This window comes from Panthera onca, chromosome A2 (genome assembly GCF_046562875.1).
Source record: "Panthera onca isolate mPanOnc1 chromosome A2, mPanOnc1 haplotype 2, whole genome shotgun sequence".
Lineage (NCBI taxonomy): Eukaryota > Metazoa > Chordata > Mammalia > Carnivora > Felidae > Panthera > Panthera onca.
In genome coordinates this window covers 96345647-96357592 of record NC_138340.1, presented here as the reverse complement: position 1 = coordinate 96357592, position 11946 = coordinate 96345647, and the positions used below count along the sequence as shown (strand labels likewise).

Below are 11946 nucleotides of genomic sequence, written 5' to 3'. Positions count from 1 at the left end.
ATAAAAGTTATGTGAAGGTAGTCTCCTTTGCTCTCAAAATATCTTATTGTACTGTACTCACCCTCCTTCTCGTGATGACACGAGATGATAAACTGCCTGCGGAGATGAGATGAAGCGTGGTGAATGACGTAGGCGTTGCGACAGAGCGCCTCAGAACGCCGACCATCTACTTCCGGACCATGGTTGCGGGTGGGAAACGGAAGCCGCAGAAAGCGGATCCGGGGATAAGCGGGGAATACTGAATGTGAGGCTCTCCTGAACTATAAAGTGGATCTCAACAAGGCGAGCAGCGAACGAGCAACCGTCAGGTAAAGTAATAACAACCCCAAAGTTACCGTTGTCACAGAGACTAACAGAAGCCCTGTAATGTAGGGTCCTTGAAGTAAAGAGATGTGAGTTCTTATCTCCGCTCTACTCCACTAGCACTCTGGGTTACCTTAGAGGGTTGGATTAAATATAATCATGATTGAGGACTTACTATGAGCAAGGTGTTTTAATTAATCCTAATAACTCTTTTTTATGTTAATGTTTATTTATTTTTGAGAGAGAGCGTGAGCGGGGGAGGGGCAGAGAGAGAGACAGAATCCGAAGCAGGCTCCAGGCTCTGAGCTGTCAGCACAGAACCTGACGCAGGGCTGGAACTCACTAACCAACCGGGGGGTTGTGACCTGAGTTAAAGTCGGGAGCTTAACCGACTGAGCCACCTAGGCACCCCGAATTCTTACAACTGGCCCGCAAGGTAGGAGGAATTATTATCATCATTACCGTTATGGTTGTAATCATTTCCAAATGAGGAAACTGAGGTTTAGAAAGCTTAACTACTTTGCCTACAAGTACACAGCTGACTCCCAGGCTGTGCCTGTACAGTGTACCTCCGTTCTTCAAGTTATTCCAGCTTCACAGTGGTGGGCTCTAAAAAGGGAAACATAACAATGGGAAGTGGGGGATGGGTTTCCTTATCAAAGTCACTGCGCCTCCCCTAACCTTATCATGGGTAATTGAAAGTTAACGCTGTGTGTTAATATATGATGATCAGCTGTTCTGTTTCTACACTCGGGACAGAGATACTCAGAAGAAAGTAATATCTCCATGTCAAGATCATTACAAATGAAAATGGTTACCAAGGGAAGTGGTGGTGTCTACTATTCTGTCTTTAAAAATAAGAAATATTCGCAATTGTTTGGGGTCGAATCTGGTCCTACCTGAAGTCATTCTTCCAAGTCCTGATCAATCATGAACGCTGATGATTAGGTGGTCCTTTGGCTCTGCAGTACAGATAACTGTTGTCTCCTTCCCTCCTTCCTTCCTTCCTTCCTTCCTTCCTTCCTTCCTTCCTTCCTCTCTCTCCTTGTCCTCCTTTCTTTTTGAAACAACCAGAGGTGAGGTGGGGCCAGGGAGAGCGGGTGATAGGGAAATGAATGAAGGTGATCAAAAGGCATAAACTTCCACCTATAAGATAAATTAAGTTCTTGGATGTAATGTACAGTGTGGTAACTCTGAGTTGCTAAAAAAAATAGATCTTAAAAGTTCTCATCACAAGGAAAAAAAAGTTTGTAACTATGTGAGCTGATAGATGTTAACTAAGCTTACATGGTAGTCATTTTGCAATACATACATATATCAAATCATTACATTGTACACCTTAAACTTATACAATGTTATATGTCAATTGCAGCTCAAGAAAATTAGGGAAAAAATGTTAATTACAAAACAACCATACATTCATTGAGAAGAAAAATTAAAGTATAATAGGCATACAGAAAGTAAAAAAAAGGGGAGGGGGCTCTGGGGTGGCTCAGTTAGTTGGTTAAGTGTCGACTTTGGCTCAGTCATGATCTCACGGTTGGTTCATGGGTTCGAGCACAGGCTCTGTGCTGACAGCTCAGAGCCTGGAGCCTGCTTCAGATTCTGTGTCTCACTCTCTCTCTCTGCGCACCCCCCCCCCCCCCCCCGCTCATGCTCTATCTCTCTCTGTCTGTAAAAAAAATAACAAAATGTTAAAAAAATTATTTAAGAAATTTTAAAAAAAGATTAAAGTTCTCACTTGCCAACTTTCCACTCCCTTTCTCCAGGTGGTAACCACTGCTAATAGTTTGATGTGTATCCTTAGGGCATTCTCAATTCATTTACAAAGAAAAAGGAAGGACAGAAGCAAAGAGAGGAATAAAGGAGTTATTTTTACAGAAATGAGATAATATCAGGGCACCTGGGTGGCTCAGTAGGTTAAGCATCTGACCCTTGATTTCAGCTCAGGTCATGATATCACAGTTTGTGAGATCAAGCCCTGTGTCAGACTCTGTCTTGGCAGCGTGGAGCCTGCTTGGGATTCTCTTTCTCCCTCCCTCTCTCTCTCTCTCTCTCTCTCTCTGTCTCTGTCTCTACCCCCCCCCCCCCGTTTGCACGCTTGCATATGTTCTCTCTCTCTCAAAATAAATAATTTTTTTTTAAAAATGAGATATTATTATTCATGTTCTTCAGTAGCCTAGTTCTTTCACACAAAAGTAATTCATACACATTTAATATTTATGCTTTCTTTTAACAGCTGCACAATATTTATTAACCCAGATGGCCATAATTTGTTAACCATGGCCCTATTGATAGACATTTAAATTGTCTCCAATTTGTTCTTATTCCAAGCCATGCTACAGTGAGATCATTGCCCACATATCTGTTGGCACTTTATGTGAATATTTCTAGGGACAAGGGGGAGAGCTGGGTCAAAGTTATAGCAATTTCTGTTTTGATAGGTCCTGTCAAAGTGTCTTTCCAAGTCTCTAAGAAGTTACATGTCTACCAGTTATTAGTTTAGGTTTGTTTTTTTTTTTTTTTCTAATTCTTTATATGTATTAGAAACAATTCTTACTTCCACAAAACAAGCAAATAGAAGTAATGAATAGGGGCACCTGGATGGCTCAGTCAGTTATACCTCTGATTCTTGATTTGGGCTCAGGTCATGATTTCATGGTTCCTGAATTCAAGTCCCACATCAGGCTTTGTGCTGACAGCATGGAGCCTGCTTAGGGTTCTCTGTCTCCCTCTCTCTCTGCATCTCTCCACTTGCTCTCTCTCTGTCTCTCTCTCTCTGTCTCTGTCTCTCTCTCTCTCTCTTTCTCTCAAAAATAAAGAAACATTTGAAAAACGAGTAATGAATAGAGCATATACAAAGGCTTAAGGATTATCATTTAAGGATACTTTTACATCCTTCTTTCAATTTTTTATGAAATTGTGATTTTATCTCATAGAGAAAAAGTAGCAAGCATGAAGTTGGGTTTTTTTCTTGGCTTTTTTTTTTTTAAGACATTTTCTTCAGAGTAATTTCAGGTTCATAGATACATAGATTTCCCATATACTCCCTGCCCAGTAGACTCTCCCATTGTCAATAGCCCCAACCAGAGTGTTACATTTGTTACAACTGATAAACCTACATTGACACATTATAATTACCCAAAGTCCATAGTTGACATTAGGGTTCACTCTTGGTGGTGTATTTTCTATGGGTTTGAACAAATGATAAATATCCATCATTATAAAGTACCCTTCCCTCCTCCCCAATCCCTGGCAACCATTAACTTTTTATTATCTGCAGAGTTTTGTCTTTCCCAGAATATTATATAATTAGAATCATACACTGTGAGGCTGATTTCAGACGGCTTCTTTCACTTAGTAATATGCACTCAAGGTTCTCCCATGTCTTTTTGTGCCTTGAGAGCCCATTTAGTTTTAGTGTTAATTAATATTCTAGTTTCTGGATGTACCATAGTTTATTTATCCATTCACCTACTGAAAGACATTGTGGATGCTTCTAGGTTTGGGCACTTATGAATAAAGCTGCTATAATCACCTTTGTACAGGTTTTTGTGTGAGCATAAGTTTTCAGTTCCTCTGGGTAAATACCAAGGAGTGCAACTGCTGGATCATATGTGAAGACTTGTTTAGTTTTGTAAGAAATCACCAACTATCTTTCCTAGTGACTGTACCATTTTTCATTCCCACCAGCAATCAATGAGAGTTTCTGTTGTTCCACCTCTTCCTTGCCATTTGGTATTGTCCGTGTTGTGGATATTAGCCATTCTAATAGGTATGTAGTGATAGCTCATTGTTGTTTTAATTTGCAGTTCTCTAGTGACATATGTGATATGGAACACCTTTTCAGGTGCATATTTGCCATCTGCATGTCTTCTTCCATGAGGTATCTGATAAGATTTTTCTTATCCCACCTTTTAATCAGATTGTTTGTTTCCTTCTTCTTGAGTTTTAAGGGTTCTTTGTATATTTTGGATACAGTTCTTTATCAAATGTGTCTTTTGCAAGTATTTCCTCCCAGTCTCTGGCTTGTCTTATTCTCTTGACGTTATATTTCACAGAGCATAAGTGCTTAATTTTAAGGAAGTTCAGCTTATCCATTATTTCTTTCATGGATCATGCGTTTGGTGTTGTATCCAAAAAATCGTCACCATACCCAAGGTCATCCAGGTTTTCTCCTATGTTATCTTTGGTTTTATCATTTCACATTTTACATTTAGGTTTTGACCCATTTTGAGTTAATTTTTGTGAAGGGTGTAAGATTTATCTAGATTCTTTTTTTTTTTTTTTTTTTTTTTTGGCATGTGGATGTCCATTTGTTCCAATACCATTGGTTGAACAGACTGCCTATTCTCCATTGTATTGCCTTTGCTCCTGTGTCAAAAATCAGTTGACTCTGTTTATGTGGGTCTACATCTGGCCTCTCTATTCTGTTCCCCTGATCTGTTTTTTCACTAACAGCACACTGTCTTGACTACTCTAGTTTTTATACTAAGTTTTAAAGCCAGGTAGTGTCCATCCTCCAATTTGTTCTTTGATGTTGTATTGTCTATTCTGGGTTTTATGCATCTCCATAAAAACTTTGTAATCAGTTTGTCAGTGTCCACAAAATAACTTACTGGAACCTTGACTGGGATTGCACTGAATCTCTAAATCAAGTTTGGGGAGAACTGATAATGTTGTGGGTTTTTTAAAAAAAATTTTTTGAAGTAAAATTCATATACAGTGAAGCGCACATATCTGAAGAGTACAATTCAATGAGTTTTGATAAATGTAATAGAGAATATTTGTATCACCTTAGAAAGTTCTGTTTCACCCACTTTCAGTAAATCCCAACCTCTATAATATTCTCATATACATTTTTTTTGTGGACATATTTTCAGTTCCTTTGAATAAGAACCTAGGAGTAGAATTACTGAGTGATAGCGTAGTTGTATATTTAACTTCATAAGACATTATAATATAGATGGTACCATTTTATATTCCAACTAACACAGTATGATAGTTTTAGGTATTCTATGGTCTCACCAAGATTTGGTATGAAATGATATATTGCTACGGTTTTAGTTTGCAAATCTCGACAGTGAATGATGTTTGAGCATTTATTCTTGTACATTTCTTTTGTGAAGTATATGTTGTAGTAGTGTTTTGTCCATTTTTAAATTCTTGTTTGAGTTTTACTTGTTGATTTGTAGATATTTATGTATTCCCTATATAGCTCTTTTCTCAGATATACATATGCATTATATTTTCTCACGGTCTGCGCCTTATTGTTTTATTTAATTAATGGGTCTTTTAGATAAACAGAAGTCTTAAAATTTTGATAGTCCAATTTATAAATATCCCTTTTATGTTTAATGTTTTTGTCTCCTAATAAGAAATATTTGCCAACCCATGGTCTCAAAGATATTATATTCTCCTATGCTCTCTTCTAGAAACTTACTAGTTTTAGATTCTAGGTTTGGATCTAAAAACATCTCAATTAATACCTGTGCGTGGTGTGAGGTGGGAGCTATGGTTCATATGTTTCAAAAGGTTTATCCAATTGTTCCTATACTATCCATTAGCATAAAGGCATTACTCCCTTATTTTTTATTATCATTTTAATGTTTATAGGACCCATGGTATTATTCTCTATTTCATTCCTGATATTGGTAATTCGTGCTTCTCTTTTCTTCTTGATCAGCCTTGCTAGGAGTTTGTTAATTTTATTTAATCTTTTCAAAGAAACGTCTTTTGGCTTTTATTAATTTCTTCTATTGTTTTGTATTTTATCAATTTCTGCTCTTTAAAAAAATGGTTTTATATACAGAAATTATATATATGGCCTAATTTCTTCTTTTAGAGCAATTTAAAGTGAAATCTTACATCATTGGTTTTATATCATTGGTTTTAAATGATATCAAAATATCATTTAATGTGCCCACTTCGGCAGCACATATACTAAAATATCGTTTAAAGTTTATTCCCTCTAAACACCAATTTAACTGCATTCTGCAAATTTTGATACGTTATATGTTCACGATCACTTACTTTTAAATGGTTTCTGAGATGCCTGGGTGGCTCAGTTGGTTAAGCGTCTGCCTTCGGATCAGGTCATGATCTCGTGGTTAGCGGGTTTGAGCCCTGCATCAGGCTCTCTGCTGTCAGCATTGGGCCCACTTTGGATCCTCTGTCCCCTTGTCTCTCTGCCCCTCCCCCACTCATGTTCTCTGTCTCTCTCAAAAAATAAACATTAGGGGTGCCTGGGTGGCTCAGTCGGTTAAGTGTCCGACTTTGGCTCAGGTCATGATCTCATGGTTCACGAGTTTGAGTCCCGCGTCGGGCTCTGTGCTGACAGCTCGGAGCCTGGAGCCTGCTTCTGATTCTGTTTCTCCCTCTCTCTCTGACCCTCCCCCCATTCATGCTCTGTCTCTCTCTATCTCAAAAATAAATAAACGTTAAAAAAAATATTAAAACAAAATAAACATTAAAAAAATGTTTAGATGGTTTCTAATTTTCCTTTTTTATTTTTCCTTTGAACCACAGTTCCTTTTGCAGTCTTCAGGGTTCTTAGTGTTGTTAAGTTCTACTATAACTCCACTGTGTAAGGAAATAACTTTGTAAAATTTCAATCCTTTGAAATTTGAGACTTATTTTATGGCCCAACATACAGCCTATCCTGATGAATATTCTATGTGTGCTTGAAAAGAACATGTGTCCTGAAGTTTGGGGGTATAGCATTTTATAAAAGTCCATTAGGTCAGACTGGTTGATGATGTTCAAATCTGCTAGAGTCTTGATTTTTCATCTAGTTTTTCTATCAGTTACTGAAACCATGATGTTCAAGTCTCTAACTGTGATTGTGGATTTATTTCTTTCCTTGGTTCTGTCAGTTTTTGCTTCATGTATTTTGAAGCTGTTGTTAACTGCATAAACATTTATGATTATTATGTTTCCTATTGAAATGAACATTTTATCATTATGGAATGCCTTTAAGTTCTAGTCATTCCCTTTGCTCAAAGCCCACATTTATGTTGGGTTAATATAGCCACACCGTATTTCTTTTGCTTAGGGTTTGCATGAGTTTTAAATCTATTAGTCTCCTTGTAGCTCTTATAGATTGCATGTTCTTGAATCTTGCTTTTTTATGCTATTTGCCATAATTTTAATTGGTGTTTAGTTTATTTACATTTAATATTGATATAGTTGAACTTAGGTTTACCATTTTTCTATTTGTTTTCTATTTGTTCCATCTTTTTTCCTTTGTTTTTCCTTCCTTATGCTATTTGGGTTAATCACATATTTAGAATATTCATTTTAATTTCTCTGTGGATTTAAACTCTACCTTTTTGGATTTTTTAAGGTATTTTCTAGGTATTTTACAATGCATTCTTAACTTACTGTGGCCTACCTAGTAGAGTGAATATTTTACTCCTGCATGTAAAATGTAAAAATCTAGCAACAGTAAAATTCTATTAATGCCCAGTCACATATATATGCATGTATTGTAAATAGTAAAATACAGTGTTATAAACTTTGCTTTAAACAGTGAGCTCTTTTTTTTAATTGGAAAGAAAATATTTTACACATATCCACTTTTGTGTAACGATTTCTGGTGCTATTTATTGCTTCTGTTGATCTGAGTTTGTACCTGCTATCATTTCCATTTAGCCTGAAAATTTTTCTTTGACATATCTTTAGGAAGTCAGACTTTACCTTCATTTCTGAAGGATATTTTTGCTGGATATAGAATTCTAAATGCACTGAATTTATCTTTCAGCACTTTAAAGATGTTCAGTTGTTTCTGTTGAAAAGTCAGTGATAATCACTCTCCCTTTATGTGATGTCTTTTTCCTTTGACAACTTTTCAACTAGTTTTCAGAAACTTGGCTTAATTGTGCCTAGATGTGGTTTGTTGTTGTGGGGTTTGTTTGTTTGTTTGTTTGTTTGTGTATTTGGGGTTTTTTTTTTGTACTTACCTTACATGGGTTTGCTGAGCTGCTTGGCTCTATAACGACGTTTTCTACCAAATTTGAGAGATTTTCATCTATTTACTAATTTATTTTTCTCTTTCATTTTCTCTCTCCTCTTCTTCTGAGAACCCAATTAAATGATTTTTAGATTGACATTTTCCCACAGGACCCTGAAGTTCTTTTCACATACTTGTAAAACATTTTTTTCTGTCTGTTCTTCAGATTGTCTGAAGAATCTGAAGACATAGTCTCCACTGATGTCTTCAAATTTCCTGAATCTTTTTACTACTCTTAAGCCTATCTGTTGAATTTGGTTTTAAATATTATACTTTTCAGTTCTATAATTTCCATATCTTTGCTCTAATTCCCTACATGTCTGCTCATTATGATTATCTTATCCTTCAAGTCCTTTTACAAATATATAATAGCTGCGTTAAAGTCTTTCATACATCTGAGTCATCTTGTGTCATTTACTATTTGGTCACGTTTTCTGTTTCTTCATATGTCTAGTAATTGTTTAATGTATACTAGACATTGTAGAAGGTTCCTTATAGACTCTGGTTTTTGTTATTTTCCTCTGAATAGTAATGAATTTTGTTCTAGTTGGTAGTTACATTATTGGCTGATCACCCTGCACCCTGAACTTGTAGAGACTAGGTTTGATGCTTTGATGGAGTCCATTTCAGTTTTGTCATTAGTCCCAGGGCAAATCTCTTAAGTATGATATCTAGTCTCTATGTCTAAGGCACGACTTTTCTAAAGTTTAAGTAAAAATCTTGAGAAATCACCAAGCTCCTCAAACTTGGCAGGACTCCGATTCTAAAGTCTGTCTCTATGCAGTGGGCAGAAGCTGGAATCTCTGTTCTATTCTTTCAGTGTCCTGGCTGTAGTTTTCCACAGGGCAATTTGGAATCTCCCCTGCACGTGCATAGTTCAGAGGTCAGGCAAGGATTTGAAAGGATGATATAAGTAGTTTTGAGGCCTATTCCCTGCGTGGTCCCTCTTTCTGGGATTTTTACCCCTTAATTTCCAGTCACTATGATAGCTCCCAAACTTCATCCTCTGAACCCTCAGGCCAATAAGACTATGACTTTCTGTTTGAAGTGAAGTTGTCTTGTCCCAGGTGGACTCTAGAGCATCCTTGGGGAAACCCATAAACATATTGATCTTATCCAGAATGGTTCCTTATTTCAAGGATCAAATTTCCTCTGGTTTCTGCCTGCTTTGGTCTCTGTCCAATATGTTTAAATAGCTGTCCTTTAATATTTTGTCTAGAGCTTATAATTGCTTTCTATAGGAAGGATAATCTGATACTTGGTACTCCATTATGGCCAGAACCACAACATATAACTAAAACTTCTGCATCTGATTTCACCTAAGAGCTGCCTTTCTTTACTTGCAGCAAAGATTGTAGCAGTTTGAAATTTGAGATGAGCCTTTCATTTTTCAATCAGTGGTTTCCACTTCTAGATCATCATTGCTTTACCAAAAGGTAGATGCTCCAAACAGAGAAACAAATGGTTGCCTTTCTTGAGACAATCTCAAGAGAAGTATCAAGTCTGCTTTTGCTTAATTTAGTATGTGTAATAGGAAGCAGCTTAGGACCATCACCTTCTAAACTCTTCAGCTGAAAGATGCGAGTTTACTGTCCATGTGGCCTCTCCATTTTACAAATAATCCTTTGAAAACATCTCTGTGACTGACCATTCATGTAAGTAAGGGAAATCTTTGTTTTAATTTTATTGAGTATGTAGACAAATCAAGGGAAGGAGAGCCAGATAAAAGAATGTAGTAAGCTGGGAAATATTGGGTGTTTACTTTGTAGGATGTGGTTTCGAGATTCCTGGTTGGAATGGCCCATACCATAAGAGTTCCGGGTGGGTGCCATGCCACACAGGAAACAATTGTACCCTGCCCCTGGGAGTAAGCCAGAGAGCTAACAAATTCAGTGTGCATTGAAATGCTTCATCAACAGGCCTTCTGCAGGGCCTGCCCTCTCTGCTGGGTCACTGACCTTTATAAGTGCACAGTCATGGCCACCGCCTGACAGACATGAAAAGAAGACAGACAATGGACGAGAAGGAGACATGCACAGAGGGGGAAAATGCACTCATTCAAGGGATTTACTGGTCAGGGATGTCATGTCCTATGTCCAGCTCCAGAATGCAAGTGACGGTATTTAAACCATGCATATCAGGCCAAAGAAATATAAATGATTTTTATTAACATAAAATATCTCTGAGAATCATGATCAGTTTTGTGGTAGCATAAAAAAAGGTAGAAAGTTGTTCATTGCTATAAAATTTTTTTACCAACTTCTAAAAGCTGTAGATCATTAAAATTGATTAGAGTGTCATACAGCGTGATTTCAAAGGCATTCCAGACCCCAAAGACAGCATCATACGGTAGCTTGAAAGTGGGGGAAAAAATGAATTTGGGTCCTGAGTTTGTCACAAAGTAGTATAACCTTTGGTCACTTACTGAAAACCCTCATTCTTTGTCTCTGTATTTAGTGTGTGTTCTTATAGTAAAATGATCCAATTTCCCTAATATTTTAGGACATCTGTTTGTTACTGTCCTGTTGCATTCTCAGATGACTTATACAACTTCTTGTTCAGGAAATTTAAAAATCATATTAACACAGTGAGTTTCAAAACAAGCTTCTGGAACCCTAAATTTTTCCTCATTCAACAAGAGGCCCTACTGTTATTTTACATATTAGAATTCCACGTAGGCCTATATTTATCTTCATTTTATTTTTTATGTATTTTTTTAATGTTTATTTCTTTTGAGAAAGAGAGCGAGAGTGCTCAAGCAGGAGAGGAGTAGAGACAGAGGGAGAGAAAGAATCCCAAGCAGACTCCGTGCTGTCAGCGAAGAGCCTGATGTGGGGCTCGAACTCATGTACTGGTGAGATCATGTCCTGAGTTGAAATCGAGTCCGACACTTAACCGGGTCACCCCGGTGCCCTTAAAATTTTCCTCATTCAGTAAGATGCCCTAGTGTTATTTTACATATTAGAATTCCAGGTAGGCCTGTATTTATTTTTATTTTATTTTTTAAGGGAATCCACTACTAGGGGAAAAAAAACATTTGAAAACCCATTCTCAGGGATGTTCTTTGTACTTCCAAAGGGCTATAATTCCTGTAGTGAAAAAGGGATGCAAACATTTGTACCTTTTATTGATTAATTTTCAGAGGCTTCTATCGGTGGTAATAAATTACACAGCTGTACTATTCTTGGCCAAAATACTATTCTGATAGAAAAATTATGTACTATCAATGCGTATAGGGAGAGACACGTGTTCTGAGGAGCGTAGTCTGGAACAGGAGCCCTGTGTTAGATTGCCTTTACACCCGTTCCCACTACAGAGACAGTTCTCATAGAGTGGTGTTGTCAGCTGGTTCTCCACATTTCATGGTCTCTAAGTGCATGTAACCACCCTCATCTGGTTACCTTAGCCTAGGGGCATCTCAAAAATGGCATCTTGCCTGGGATTCCACCCCTAAGTGCCTAACAACCCATCTTGATTCTTGGAGAACTTCTCTCAATGATCAGTTATTCAGGGAAAGTGATCTAATTTTAACATTAACTGAACCCAAACATAATCATGTGCATATGTCTGCAGAAAGAACAAGCATATGATGCATTTTAAAGCCAAATACAAGCGATTCTATTATTGATCAT

The 11946-nt window shown here is 37.2% G+C and overlaps 2 long non-coding RNA genes across 4 annotated transcripts in view; one reads left to right on the top strand and one right to left on the bottom strand.

Annotated features, from left to right (window-relative positions):
• LOC132679176 (uncharacterized) overlaps positions 1 to 184 on the bottom strand; it is a 103381-nt gene extending 103197 nt beyond the window's left edge. For both annotated transcript variants that reach the window (XR_013553988.1, XR_013553989.1), the window contains exon 1: positions 62 to 184. This is a non-coding gene — a long non-coding RNA (uncharacterized LOC132679176). The remainder of the gene's footprint in view (positions 1 to 61) is intronic.
• Positions 176 to 11946, top strand: part of LOC132679174 (uncharacterized) — a 162652-nt gene continuing 150881 nt past the window's right edge. For both annotated transcript variants that reach the window (XR_009609996.2, XR_009609997.2), the window contains exon 1: positions 176 to 308. This is a non-coding gene — a long non-coding RNA (uncharacterized LOC132679174). The remainder of the gene's footprint in view (positions 309 to 11946) is intronic.